The sequence below is a fragment of the Chrysemys picta genome, chromosome 3, assembly GCF_011386835.1.
Source record: "Chrysemys picta bellii isolate R12L10 chromosome 3, ASM1138683v2, whole genome shotgun sequence".
NCBI classification, from domain to species: Eukaryota; Metazoa; Chordata; order Testudines; family Emydidae; genus Chrysemys; species Chrysemys picta.
In genome coordinates, this window is record NC_088793.1 from 149,147,621 (window position 1) to 149,162,178 (window position 14,558).

Consider the following 14,558-nt stretch of genomic DNA (forward strand, 5'->3'; position numbering starts at 1 on the left):
GTGACCCCCGCACAGCTCCCTTTTTGGGTTCAGGAGCCCTACAGTTAGAACACTGTGAAATTTCAGATTTAAATAGCTGAAATCATGAAATTTATGGTTTTTAAAATCCTATGACTGTGAATTTGGTAGGGCCCTAATAATACAGACTGGGTTTTTAATGGTTTCAACTAGATATATGTAACTGTTTGCAAATGTTTCTACTAGATTTAGGGTTAATAAAAGCTTGTTTACAAAACCTAAATTTGGGGCCAAATTGTTCTTGTAGAATAAGCCAGGAAATGAAAAGTTAGATTCCGTGCAGCCATGTGGCACATCCTATGCAATTTACAGGATATACTATTAATAACATAAATACATTTAGTCTATGCAATCAGTGAGAGAAACAGGAATAACTAATACTAATACTGTGTGTGCACTGTGGTCAAACAAACAGTACTGCAGGAAGCTCAGCTGGTACATTGCCTGGCTTTAACGATGCAATCATAATATTTTATTTAATGTGTATGTATTATAAATAAATTGCATATACGTGATGTGTTAGCATAAAAGTTCGATTTGTATGAGTTTGGGATGGACACATTACAAATAAGTCCCCAGCAACTTATGCGGATCACCCCAAACTGATAAACCTCTATACTTTCACTCATCAACATGTAATCGGTCACAATTAGAGAAGCTGATTTTAGAAAATGTTCTAGCTGAGTTTATTATTATTTGTCTATCCTTTTACCTCTAAAGTCAGGTTGCCTTAGTCAGGATGAACCAAGCTAGGGTGGTAGAAAAAATAAAACAAATATTTTAAAACTCTAATTATTTAAGATATTGTATAACTCAAGAAGTCATGATTTAAGGTTGCCATTTTGCAAGCAGTCACAACTAGAAATAGATGCTGGGTGTTTCACTGGAAAGACGGGAATACAAACTTTCAACTAGGATAAAATAAATATATGTCCTTAGAGGGGTTTGCAGGATACAAAACCTTAAACTTGACACTGGTCCAAAACTAATGAGAGTTCTGGAGCCTTTGCCAGTGTAACCTTAAATCTTTGGATCCTTCATTCTTATTTGAGGTGAAGGAAAAAGTGTTTTTGGAAGCTCCTCAAAGTTTTTTAATTTCAAACGTAGTTTTCATGGTAATATTTGTCAGAAAGCAAGCAAGGTGATCAAAAGTACAAACAGTGCAGTTTTTCTCAACAGCAGAAGAAAGGGAATTTATTGCATGAATCTCATGATTGTATGTAATCGCACACAAATCCATCTGGAATAGCGATTAAAATCAATATAGGCTCCTTTGGCCACTGACCAGAACAGTTGCATTGTCTGAGATTGCACATTGGCTTGTTGCCTGAGTTAAAAGCCACTGGAAAATTATCTCACTCCTTGGCAATGCATTCCACTAATTTTTGTAACCTTGACACTAGTCCTAATAAGCTACTGCCATTCGAGGAAGTGCACTGGATAACACCGCTAGTGGAAAGGGAACCTTGTTCATATAGGACATTGATTAAAATAGAAAAATCTGTAGAATAACCATATCATAGAATACTATGTGGCTTTGTGGGGTGTGCCTTGTGAACACAGGGGAAGCAACAAATTGAAATATTCTACAAGTCTTAAGAAGCAAATTAGGAGTTATCAGTAAGCTGTTATGATAAGATGTGTTTTGCTCTAACTTTGCAATGAACCACACCAATTCAAGAGAAGAATATCCTCATTGTTTTCTTTTGGAAAGTTAACTCAGTTCCTGAAGAGAACATTTTCTCTTGCTTCCTTGAGTGGAAGTTCTTTTCACAGTCACATGAGTTGGGAGATGGAAAGAAAGGGCCTTCCATTGCTCAGCTAATGGGAAACTGGTTTGGATGACAACTTTCTGTTGAATTTAATTCTGTAACGTTGGGCCATGGTCAGTTCAAGACTTTAAGAAGCACTCTACACAGAACTCTTTCACAAGCAAAGTAACAGACTTGTTGCTTTCAAAGTCAATCCATGTACCAAATGATCAAAAACGAGGTAACAGGATCATTTGTCTCTGCTCCAGAGCCGTAGTTTTCAGATTTGGGACTCTCCATTTTATTTCCACAGCTTGTGATACTGTGCCAGCTGTCAAAACAACCATGCCAAAAGAGGCAGCAAGGGTACAGTCTCCAAAGACAGCTTAACGTCTCTTCAACATTTACAAGTTGTCTTTTTTTTTTTACCATAAAGTCACCTGCCCCTGCCCTAGAATTAACACTAAATATGATCGAGAGGTAACTGGAATATGCATGCCTTTTCTTTCAATGTGGGTGTTTCTTTCGTTGCTAATATTATTTTAAAAGAAAATTCTCCCAAAAGTCTGCTTTTTCTCTGGAAGGGTAGCATTAACAATGAACCCTCAAGAGACAGCTCCTCCAAAACAAGGTGACTGTGCTTTTTCTTTTGTAGTTACTGCATTTCCACTCTGATAACCCATGTGCTAGGGAGAGGATTTGTAATATTTGATTTGGCCGTTGGTTCATCAAGTTGGGTATGCTGCCTCCAGCAGACTTGTTTGCATGCAAGATCTGATGCAATTCTTCCTGCTATTATCGGGCATGCAGTGAGCAATCAGATGAGCTGTATATGCAGTGATCTTTCCCCATCTACCCCGAAGTTCTGAAGCGAGCAGTGCCTATTTCTGAATATATCATCCACTAAATGACTGTCTAGAAGCTCATTAGATAATGCTGTCTGCTAAGCAAACCCCTCTGCAACCCATTACCCAGTGCAGATTTCACAAATGTGTGTCCTTCGCAGTCTTCCCATACTCAGGAACTTACGCTTTCAGAATAACGTTGAGATGTTTACATTCTGAACAATGCATGGCTTTACTTTCAGCAGTTTCTGGTGATTTACAAATGCTTGTAAAATGCAGTTTTTGCATTAGCTTAGAGCTTATATGGCCTTGCTTACCAGTGTCATCTGAAATAGATATCCAGAGCTTACACCATCGTTTTACAGTTTCCAAGTCCTAACATATGATGCTTCAAGGCTGTTACACCTCTCCAGGTGTAATCACTGTCCTGCAGGACACTGCACTTCAGAGAACTGGGGTCAGACATGCCCTATATACCTTGAGAGGCATCTGCGAACTGCTCCATTGCTCCCACTGCCTCTCAGATAGACAGGCATCACCATGGATCCCATTTCATTGACACTACATGGAACTTCAGACAAATTTAACAGTGCTTTAGGGGTGGGAGAGGGGAGAAAACAATTTACTACTGAGAAGGGAATCCCAATAAACATGCTTTAAGCTCAAACACATTATTTCTCAGCTGTAGAAAGATAGTTTTTATATATTCACAATCTTTTTTTCATTCCCCTTTCCCTCTGTACAGCTTATTAACTGCTGACAAGAAATTCACAGCTCATAAATAATGCTTAAGAGCCATTGCTATATAAATTGAATGTGTTATGAATTGTGATGGGCCTTTTTGTAGCACTCTGTGCCTAAAGCAGGAAGAACAGAGGATGTCATTTTCATTAATTTCTAATGAGGTGCCAATTAAAGGCAAGGAAGGCGCTCAGAAGGGAAGAGTTACAGAGCTCCCCTGAATCCTCTACCCTGGGGCTGTCATATGAACACACTGCCAAGCTTTCTCTGAAAATTCCATTAAATTACAATCTCATCCAGAGCGCACACAGACAAATTCCGCTTCCCTTTGATCTTCAAAAGAGCAATTTGTAAGACGAGTTCTGAGCCTTCTCTCACAGTGAACTGGGAGAAGTGATAGGAATTGTTAATTGCCAATGCACTTTGCAGGCTTCAGTGAGGAGGCGAAATTCGAAAATGAATTCTCATTCTGTGCCTCTCTGACTGGATAACCTTTAAATCAACAATATCTGAGTAACACCAGTTTCCTATGAAACCTTTCTAGAAGCCAATTACACCAGGCATGTGTTCAGACAGATGATTCTAGCATTGTGTGAATCCTTGAATAGTTTAGTTTCCCATGATGGATAATGATTGCATAAAAATACTGTTACTTAATATCTGGTTCAGTGGGCAAGTAGATCAGCTATTACGTTAGGAACCTTATCTCCTAAAGTGTATTTTAATATAAGCTTTCTGCCAAGAGTGTAAGCAACACAGAATTGAGCAGTGGGTCATGTTTGCTCTGCAAATCAAACTGCTGATTCCGTAGGAGTGGTGAGCAAGGTTGCCAACCATGAGCAAACCTGTTCTCTAAAATTAGAGAGACTGAAAATGGCAACATAAAGTTGAGACTTCTTCCTTTTTCCAGTGTAAATTTCCTAATTGATGATTTGTAGGATGGATTCACAGGCTTTACATTAATGATTTGATAAGATATGTGGCCATTAACTGAAGCTGTACACATTTTGAAAAATACATTGAAATTATAATAGTCTAAATCATAGAAGCTGTTTGCATAGAAAATATTGCTTAATTTTATGACAGTATTTCTCCACACAGCAGATGAATATTTACAGCTAGTAAACTGTTTAGTCACTAAAAATTGATTCCTGGTATCACTTGATTTTTAAAGTCAAACCTTAAAAGCCTGTCAAGGTCTTTGTTAACAGTGTTAGATTTACAGTGGCTTTCTGGAGTGGTGTAAAATCACAGAAAACTGTGAGCTGAGCTTCTCTCCTCTGTACTAAAAATCTCTTGTAAGACTTACGAGGATGGCTTAGGGGATTGGCAGTAATGGGATTTCCCCTCTTTCACCATTTCAAATCCAGCCTTGGTCAGCAGTTACAGAAAAATTACTACCATCTGCTGGCTGTTCCGTGGTCCCTGTGAAATGAATTAGTGCTCTGTGTTCAGTTCCTAGTGGACATACATGTTCATATCCCAAACCCTTCCTCCCCCCATAACAAGTGTCTGTCATTGGCATTCTGTTCGCAGTCCCTGCAGAAGCTGTGACTGAATGGGCCACTGAGACTGAGCTTCCCTTTAACCCCTCGTGGTGGTCCCTCAGACGTGTACTGCTGTTGCCTGTCCAATATCTTTTCTGTCAATAGGTGCCTTTAGTCTCCCTGACTGTCAATCCAGAACCTAGCCTTAAAATGGGGCACAGGGAGGGAAGAAATATGAAAACCTTTCATTTAAGGCCCCATCTATGTTTAACAATAACCATGAGTAAGCACTATTTTGAAACAATGTTGCAGAGCAGTCATATAGAAGTAGTTTTCTCACCTTTGTGGCCAGAAAATACATGTTATAACTGTTAGGACCTCTGTTATAATCAGTATCTAGGTACAACGTGGCCCCTTCCCATGGTTATAACATGTTTTTTCTGACTTCACAGAGGAGAGAAAATACCTTTTACAATATGCCTGAGTTACAATGATTTCACTGTGTTTAAACAATGATTTTTCTAGTGTACTTTGGACAATACAGCAGGTACACCTCTACCTCGATATAACGCTGTCCTCGGGAGCCAAACAATCTTACCGCATTATAGGTGAAACCGCGTTATATTGCACTTGCTTTGATCCACCGGAGTGCGCAGCTCCGCCCCCCGGAGCACTGCTTTACTGTGTTATATCCGAATTTGTGTTGTATCGGGTCACGTTATATCGAGGTAGCGGTGTATTGTATTCTAATATATAAAACCAGAACGTAAACTGGCCTGAAGAGTAATGAGTTCTCTGCACTGCCAGGGTAGAGATTCAGTGGTGACTCCCAAATTCAGTGTCTGATGGCAAAAGTTTAATGTACTTTGTCATTCAATGTACTTTGTCATTCAAGTGCAACCTTATTTCTGTGTGGCACTGGCAGGTTAAAGTCTGTCCAATCCTCAGCTGGAAGGATGATCATTGACTTGTGGTTTTAAAGTGGTAGGGTTATAAAAGCCAGGAAAGTAGAGTGCACATACAGATACACTACCCCTTTTAAAAACAAAAACAAAAACCAACCAACCAAAAAAAGAATGCACATCAGTTTTGCTTTTGGCATGCTTCATGTGATTATGAATCTGTCCACTTTTTGCTTCATAGACTGTCACTCTTGTTGTCTATCAGAATGGGAATGTGAAATCTGGATTACCCATTTAAACACTGGGCTAGAAGAATGTGTGTTTAGCCCCAAACCGATAAATCATATATGCAGCTTGGTGCAAATTTCTTGTGGTATGCTGCCACAGTAGAAAAGCAAACATCTTTCTGATGGCCTGTTTTGGGCTCTTCTCACAGTAGTATTGGTGTAATTGAGGTAGGAAATAGGGAGTATGCACATAGACTAAAAGATAATATGATTTTGGTTTAAAAAAAAAAGGCCATTACTTGTGTTTTACCTACTCAGCAGGAGAGGTAATGTAGTGATCTTGAACATAGGAAAGGTAGGTGAGACCTTCTAATTTCAACTCTGACACTGGATCCTTTTGTGGCTTTAGGTGTCACTTACTCAGTCTGACTCATTTGCCTTGTCTGAAAAATGAGAGCTTCCAGGCTCCCTGCCACAGAGCTGGGAGCCCTGGATCCTAAACTCGGAGGCTTCTGGCTCAGCCATGGCTCCCTGGGGCTTCTAGACTCTCAGCTCCTTGTCAGTCCACTAAGGCTGATAGGGTGCCAGGAGCCGAGAAGCCCTAGAGCCATAGCTGAGCAGGGCGGTTAAGAGTTTGGGCTCAGGCATGTATGTGATCTTGGTCTTATCGGTCACATCCTGAACCAGCAAGGGTTGGAAGTACTGTGTAAACTCAGCTTGCTCCCCAGGGAGGGGAAAATAGTAACCTTACATCACTCTACAGCTCTTTTTGCATACCTTTCCAGTACAAGTGGGCTTCTGAATGGAATTCCATCCAGCTGCCTTCTGCCAGAAAAAAAGAGGTTACTATGACATGGATCCCTGTAGTAGGAGGCAGGAGGGAAAACCTAAGGGGCACTTGGAGTCCCCTAAGTGGGAGAAGGGAACAGAACATAAAATAGTTCACACTGAGTTTTCAGCCTAAATTTAGAGCTTTTGGTCTCAAATGGTTTGGTCAGCATCTCTGACTATTGTCAGGGGATTAATCAATTTACAGCAACAGCTGTACAGAGCTATTTAAATCCAGGGTATAAATAATCTAATTGAGAAAACGTGTTGCAAGTTAAAGCACTGGAGTCCTGATAGGCATGTGAAGGGTTGAGGTCAAAATACACGGAGACAGATAAATGCCCTGGATTTATGCAGCTTGCTTGGTGCCTCAGCATGGAATCTTGTCATGATTTATTCTGGCTCTTTAATAGCCTTATCTGACTTTCACTTTCATTGGGTTGAAAAAAAACCAGAATGTACACATACTTTATCAGATCACCTAGTATTGCTTGCTTGTTTTAATTAAATTATTGGATACACTTTGGCTTTTAATTAAATCCTCAACTTTTAGGAGGAGTGTATTAGTAGAGATTAACTTGGTGTGCAGAGACTTTGAGAAGTAGGAATACTAAACCAGAGTCATTGCAGAGTATGAAATGTTCTACACCGAAGAATCCTTACACTTAATGCCCCAGCCCAGATGCACAGGTGGTTGTATCCCATCTACTTGACCTTTCTGAAGAGATAGATTTTAAAGAATTCAGGCTGTTACTCAAAACCTTTGGCACATAGTGATAGCTCCTCTATATGGGGCACAGACCCCTGGAATATTAGAGCACTACCAATTCAGGCATAGACTTTAAGGACAACCAGGACCACTAGATTGACCACCTGTATAGCACAAGCCACCAACACCATCCAGCACCCACACAATAAACCCAACAACCACAATTAGAGCCCCCAGGAAACTAAACTATTACATGCCCCAGGCAGAGAATAGGAGGGATCAAGGTGTACCAGTGCCCAAGGGCCTCACAATGCTAGGGTAATAAATAAGTGCGATATACATGCCAGGGTGGTCTGGTAGACCTGCACCCACATGCTGCAGAGGAAGGCAAAAAGCCCCAAGGGTTCCCCCCAATCTGACCTGGGGAAAAATTCCTTCCCAACCCCACATACCGTGATCAGTTAGGCGCTGAGCATGTTAGCAAGAACGAGCCTGCCAAGCACATCTAAGAAAGAGAATGCTTGGTGCCCTGGCCCTCCCCAGTGTTTCACAAGGAGATTTTTAAAAAATCCCCCAATGTATTATGGGATAACTCTCTTCATGACCCCCTGCTGGGGTGGCCAGCTGAAACCCCGAAAGATGAGCTTTTAGGAATGTAAGAAATAAACCAGAAGTGAGCCCCAGGACTGTTGCTCCCTTCCATCACAAGCAAACCTGTCATACAATTGCACTCATGAATTTGACCTGTTCTCTCTCAAAACTAAGTTGTTTGCCCCCACAACTCCTTTTGGGGGCTGTTCCAGAACCTCACCCCTTTGGGGGTTAGAAACCTTCTTCTAAATTCCAGCCTTAATTTGTTCATGGCCAGCTTATTCCCCTTTGTTCTTGGGCTAACATTGTCCTTTAGCTTCAATAGTTCTCCATTCTTCCTGGTATTTACCACCTAATGTGTATATATAGAGAGCAATAAGATCCCCGCTCAGCCTTCTTTTTTCTAGGCTAAACAAGCCAAGCTCTTCCAAGGCCCTTTCATAAGAAAGGGTCTCCATTCCCCTGATTATTCTCATAACTCTTCTCTGCACCTATTTCAGTTTGAATTCAACTTTCTTTAACATGGATGACCAGAATTGTACACAATATTCCAAATGTGGTTTTACTAGTGCCTTGTACAATAGCATTAATACTTGAAATGCCTCATTGCATTAGCCTTTTTCATAGCCACAGCACAGGGGTGATTATAGTCATCCTGCGATCGACCCACCTACTCAGGTCTCTCTCCTCCTCTGTTACTTCCAACTGATGAGTCCCCAGTGTGTAGCAGAAATTCCTATTGGACCCTAAATGCCTGACCTTGCACTTTGTACTATTGAATTTCATCCCATTTGTGTCACTCCAGTCTTCAAGGTTATCCAGATCATCCAATCCTCATCTGTATTGACAATGCTCCCAACTTTTGTATCAGCAAATTTCATTAGCACGCTCCTACTTTTTGTGCCAAGATCATTAATAAAAAATATTGATTAAGATTGGTCCCTAGACCTATCCTTTGGGAACTCAACTAGTAATCTCCCTCCAGTCTAATAATTGACCTTTCAGTACAACCCAATTACCTTCTCCCCTTTAGTTAGTTCCTTATCCACCTTACAATTCTTGTACTGATCTCCACCTTCCCTAATTCGCCTAATAATTTCCCATGTGGTACTTTGTCAAATGCTTTACTGAAGTCCAAGTATATTAGATCTACTGCACTCCCTTATCTAAAAAATCAGTTATTTTCTCAAATAACTGTCATGATCTATTTCCAGTAAACCTATGTTGCATTATATCCCCTTTACCATTTATCTCCATGTTTTCTTTCACCATTTGTTCTAAACCCTTGCATATTACTGAGATCACACTAACAGGTTTGTAATTGCCCGGATCACTTTTTCCCCCTTTCTTAAGTACAGGTACAACATTTGCTTTTCTCCAATTAAATGGTAATATCACCAAATAGACAGATTTATTACAGATCCTGGCTATCAGACTAGCAATCTCACGTTCCAGTTCTTTCAGTATTCTGGGATGGAAATTATCCGGTCCCCTGATCTGAGTTGTATTAAAGCTCTTTAAGTTTTTCTTCCACCTCACTTGTGGTAATTTCCATTTCCAGACACTCATTTCCATTAGCCATTCTGCCTTCATGCACATTTTCCATATTCTCATCTTTATTGAAATCCGAGGCAAAGTATTTATTTAGTTTTGGGGCTATATCTAGATTATCTTTAATCTCCTTCCCAAACCTCATTGCATAGCTGCCCAACGTCATCCATCCTTATTCTTTTTTTATCCAGCTTGACTTCTAGCAATTCTCACTTTATTCCTACCTTTTCTAACCTCCACAATGTAGCTTTATTTGCTGATCATCCCCTTTTTCCATTCCCAATAGACTCTCTGCTTATGCCTAATAACCTTTTTGAGGTGGTTATTTATCCAGCTGGGTCTGGAGCCTTTCTCTACAAGTTTTTTCCCCTTGCTTGTGATGCAAATTTCAGATCATTTTTGTATAGCTGATTTGAAGAAATTCCAAGCCTCTTCTGCATTTAAATTGTTGAGCTCTTTAATCCAATTGACTTCTTTAACTATTTCCCTTAATTTCCCAAGTGTCTGCCCTTTTGAAATAAAAAAACATAGTTGATGTTTTGATTATCCTTCCATTTATTTTAAACTAAATCCACTTGTGACCACTCGATCCAAGGTTATTTCCTACAACCAGCTCTTCTGTGATGTCTTCACTTCTAACCAAAACCATGTCTAAATTCACATCACCTCTTGTTGGTTTGGGACAGTTTGATGAAGAAAACTGCCTGTCACATCCAGGAATAACTGGGCCCTACCAGTATTAGTAGCATTTATTCTCCAATCTATGTCTAGGAAGTCAGTCTCTCATTGACACAATTCCCAACAGTATTTCTCTTCCTAATATTAGAGATATCGATCCATATCTAAGTGTGACTCTGAGGGTCAAAAGCAGACTCCTAACACTATATTAATAGAACCTATTTTACAATCTTTCCCCAAAGTGATTTTGACCCAAACAGACTGTTTTGGCCATTCTGTTATTTCATATTTCTTTACAGTTTACTGCTTTGTTGATATGACATGCTATTCCTCCACACGCAGCTTTTACCTTTATTCCTATCTCTCCTAAATAGCACATACCCTTCAATACCCGTATTCTAGTCATGAGTGTAATTCCACCATGTTTTTGTAATCCCTATAATATCTGTTTTGACCAAACTCCTTGCATTCATGTGCAAGCATCTCAGTTGTTTCCCTCTGACCTCATGGCAGCCTTACACCACTGATGGCTTTTTGCCTATATGTATGGTTGTGTGCGTTGGCTTAGGTCCTATTTGCAAGAGAGGGAAGAAAATAGAGCAAGTCAGAAAGGAAACCTGCTCATCTTTCTCACTAGGTTCTTCACCTCTTGGTCGTACACACCATCAAGGGTATCAGAAGAGACACATTTTCTATCCAGTATTAGAACTGCAAAGTGAATCAACAGTACTTCCTAACTATCCTGAGGCTCTGAGGCATAAACTTTTACTTTATATCATAGATGTCATGGAATGATATGTTCGCCATGTGAATCCAGGATGAGACTTGTTTGCCTGCAGCCTAGTGGTGCTCCAGTCCTAAAGCATGAGTGGGAAGACTCAGGGAAACATTCTGATGCATCTTACGCTCTCTGATGTCTTCCCCTTCTGATTTCAGTTCAGTTATCACTTTTGTTGGTAGCTTCTAGTAAGCACTCAGTTGAAAAGAACATCTTTAAAAAGGCAAGGAAAAGCTAGCTACAGTGATCACAGGAGACTGTGGAATAAACAAGGTCACCAGCCCATCTGTTGGTGCTGTCTGTTTCCTGGAACATGTGGAGCTATCTGTGTGTCTGTCTGTCTGTCCCTCTGTAGAGGGGGATTAACTTGGATCACTTGATAAGCTCTAAGACACTTTGCATTAATATCTAGATACCCTAATTTCCAGCACTACGGAGTTAGCACTCCCCCCTCTTCTGCTCTTGGAATAGAAATGATAGAAGGAACATGTCACTATCTGTGGCAAAACTGCCTTGGGCCATTTTTCCTGGAGTTTTTAAAAAATATATTAATTTGGATAAAAAGCTTTACCATAATGTGACTCATCTCTCTTCCTTCTCGGTGTATGTGTGTGTGACAAGATTCCCAGAAAAAGCATGTTGAATGCAGAAGTATTACCTTCATCCCTCACACTTACTCAGAGTCCCTGCCATTTATAAAGTTTGGGGAAACAGGAGATTAGTTTGGCTCATTTATTTCCAAAGGTCAATTGTTTGGTGAATTGCTGGGATTTGTGGGCTTGGCTTTTTTTTTTCTTCTTTTTGTAAAATGTCATTAAAAGTGAATGTTGCTGGAGTTGTGCAATGAAAGCAGACATTACCAGCACAGAGCAAATCCTACAGAAGAGAGGAAAAAAGGTAATTCTAGTTTGTGCAAGGATGGGACTGTCTGGAAGGAGACAATAAAAAATGTCAGCAGAAGAGCATATTTTTTTTAAATTTTAAAGTGACAGTGTGCACAAATTGCATTGGGAGCTTCATTAAACTGGACTGTAACACAATTTTATTTGTTTCCATTGTTGACTGCTCTTTAGAGCAGTCTGGGGAGTATCAGGGGAATAAACTGGATCACAATGGAATCTATAGAGCAAGAGTTTCTAAAGTACTCTGTACAAGTCTCTAGAAGGTTTGCTTTGTATCTTAGCTATTTCTTCTATTTTTACATTTGTCTTATCTGGTCCATTTTCCTTCACTTGAAAAACCAGCAGATTATCCTTATTTTAGGCTTCCCCTAATGTTTAGTACCTTTAATGCCAATAATATCTTTTAAAACAAATTAAGTCCTCTTTCCCTTTGTAAGGGGAGAGTTGCATAAAAACTCCGCTTTGGGGATTACTGCTACCTTGTTATGAATGATGTCTAATTATTTTAAACAGTGCAGGAGGTAATCTCTTCTCTGCTGATTATCTGCCCCGACATGAACTATACTGGATAACAGGCCAGTCATTTCCAGCCTTGTAGAGTAAGTTTAATTCTTTCTCTTAGCCATGTAAAGCCCGGGGATGGAGGAGAATGTAAAACAGATCAGTTTTACTCATGGAACACCTGCAGCTTCTCTGCCCTGCCATAGGCTTAATGAAATAAAATGTATTAAGATGCTTTAATATAGCTCTGTGTTATAAATTCTGTCTTGGGCAGTGGGTCAGTAGACACAATGTAATCCAGGTATTTTTGCTGATGGAGTATGAACTGCTAATGCTTTCCAACAATCCACTGACTATAACTACCTCCTGTTAGAGATAAGTACTTAAAAATGAGCTCTCTGGCCTCCTAGCTGTCTTGATCTTCTAGGAGTTTCTAGCTCACTGAAAAGATAGAATGAATCTATATTTTATATGTTTAGAGTTCTAGATATATATTTACATTATCATTCAACCATGAAATTTGTCTCTGTGGATAGGAATTTTCATCTGTTTGTCAAAAAATTTGCTCCGGTAGAGCAAAGCTGTCATGCAAGGTGATTATTGTAGAGGAAGAAGGTTGTTACAAGGAGGAGGGAGAAAAATTGTTCTTCTTAACCTCTGAGGATAGGACAAGAAGCAATGGGCTTAAATTGCAGCAAGGGCGGTTTAGGTTAGACATTAGGAAAAACTTCCTAACTGTCAGAGTGGTTAAGCACTGGAAAAAATTGCCTAGGGAGGTTGTGGAATCTCCATCATTGGGGATTTTTAAGAGCAGTTTGGACAAACACCCGTCAGGGATAGTCTAGATAATACTTAGTCCTGCCTGGAGTGCAAGGGACTGGACTAGATGACCTCTTGAGGTCCCTTCCAGTTCTATGATTCTATGATTCTATCTCTAAGTTAGCTAGGACCAATCCTGTGCCAATTTGGAAATCAGTACAATGACTACAACTAGGAGCCAGTTTAGGGAGTGGCAGTTGGAGTTGTGTGTCTCTGGTAACTTGTTACCAGGCATGATTCATTCTGAACCACCTGTAGTTTCTTCAGGGCATTTGGCTGTATTCCTCGGTAAAGAGAATTAGTAAATTCCAAGGCCAGAAGAGACCATTGTGATCATCTAATCAGATCTCCTTTATTACACAGGCCATAGAACTTCCTCGAAATAATTCCTAAATCCTATCTTTTAGAAAAACATCCCATCTTGATTTAAAAATTGTCTGTAGTGGCGAATCCACCATGACTCTTGGTAAGTTGTTACAACGGTTAATTACTCTCACTGTTAAAAATTGATATCTTAGTTCCCCCAGTCTGAATTTTTCTAGTTTCATCTTTCAACTATTGGAGTGTGTTCAATCTTTCTCTACTAAATTAGAGTCCTTTATTAAATATTTGTTCCCCAGGTAGGTATTTATAGACCATAATCAAGTCACCCCTTAACCTTCTCTTCGTTAAGCTAAACAGATGGAGCTTCTAGAATCTATCACTGTAAAGCTTCCCCAAAAAAACTGCAGTAGTCAAGCCTGAAGGCATGAAAACATGGATCACGATGGCCAGATCAGTGATTGGGTCCAACAGTTTGAGTGCAGATACCTTCATTGGTGGGTGTTGTAATGGAGGTGAGTTCTTCCACATACTTCCTTCTTCCCACCAACATCATCTCAGTCTTGTTAGGGTTCAGCTTCAGTCATCTGTTCTTTATCAGGCACTAATTTTAGCCAAACAAAACTTGGAGGAGATGATGATAGCATCTGGTAAAGTAGGTGTAGAGCTGGGTGTTTTCTATTAGCATAGAACATAAGAATGGCCATACTGGGTCAGGCCAAAGGTCATCTAGCCCAGTACCCTGTCTTCCGACAGTGGCCAATGCCAGGTGCCCCATACGGAATGAACAGAACAGGTAATCAAGTGATCCATCCCCTGTCGCCAATTCCCAGCTTCAGGCAAACAGAGACTAGGGACGCCATCCTGGCTAACAGCCATTGATGGACCTATCCTCCATGAACTTATCTA

At 40.1% G+C, this 14,558-nt stretch overlaps 1 protein-coding gene and 1 long non-coding RNA gene across 6 annotated transcripts in view; one reads left to right on the forward strand and one right to left on the reverse strand.

Annotated features, from left to right (window-relative positions):
* Positions 1–14,558, forward strand: part of ZFAND3 (zinc finger AN1-type containing 3) — a 281,458-nt gene that overhangs the window by 221,960 nt on the left and 44,940 nt on the right. The gene's annotated exons all lie outside the window — the stretch shown is intronic.
* LOC135982670 (uncharacterized) overlaps positions 1–14,558 on the reverse strand; it is a 70,866-nt gene that overhangs the window by 13,717 nt on the left and 42,591 nt on the right. The window lies entirely within an intron of this gene.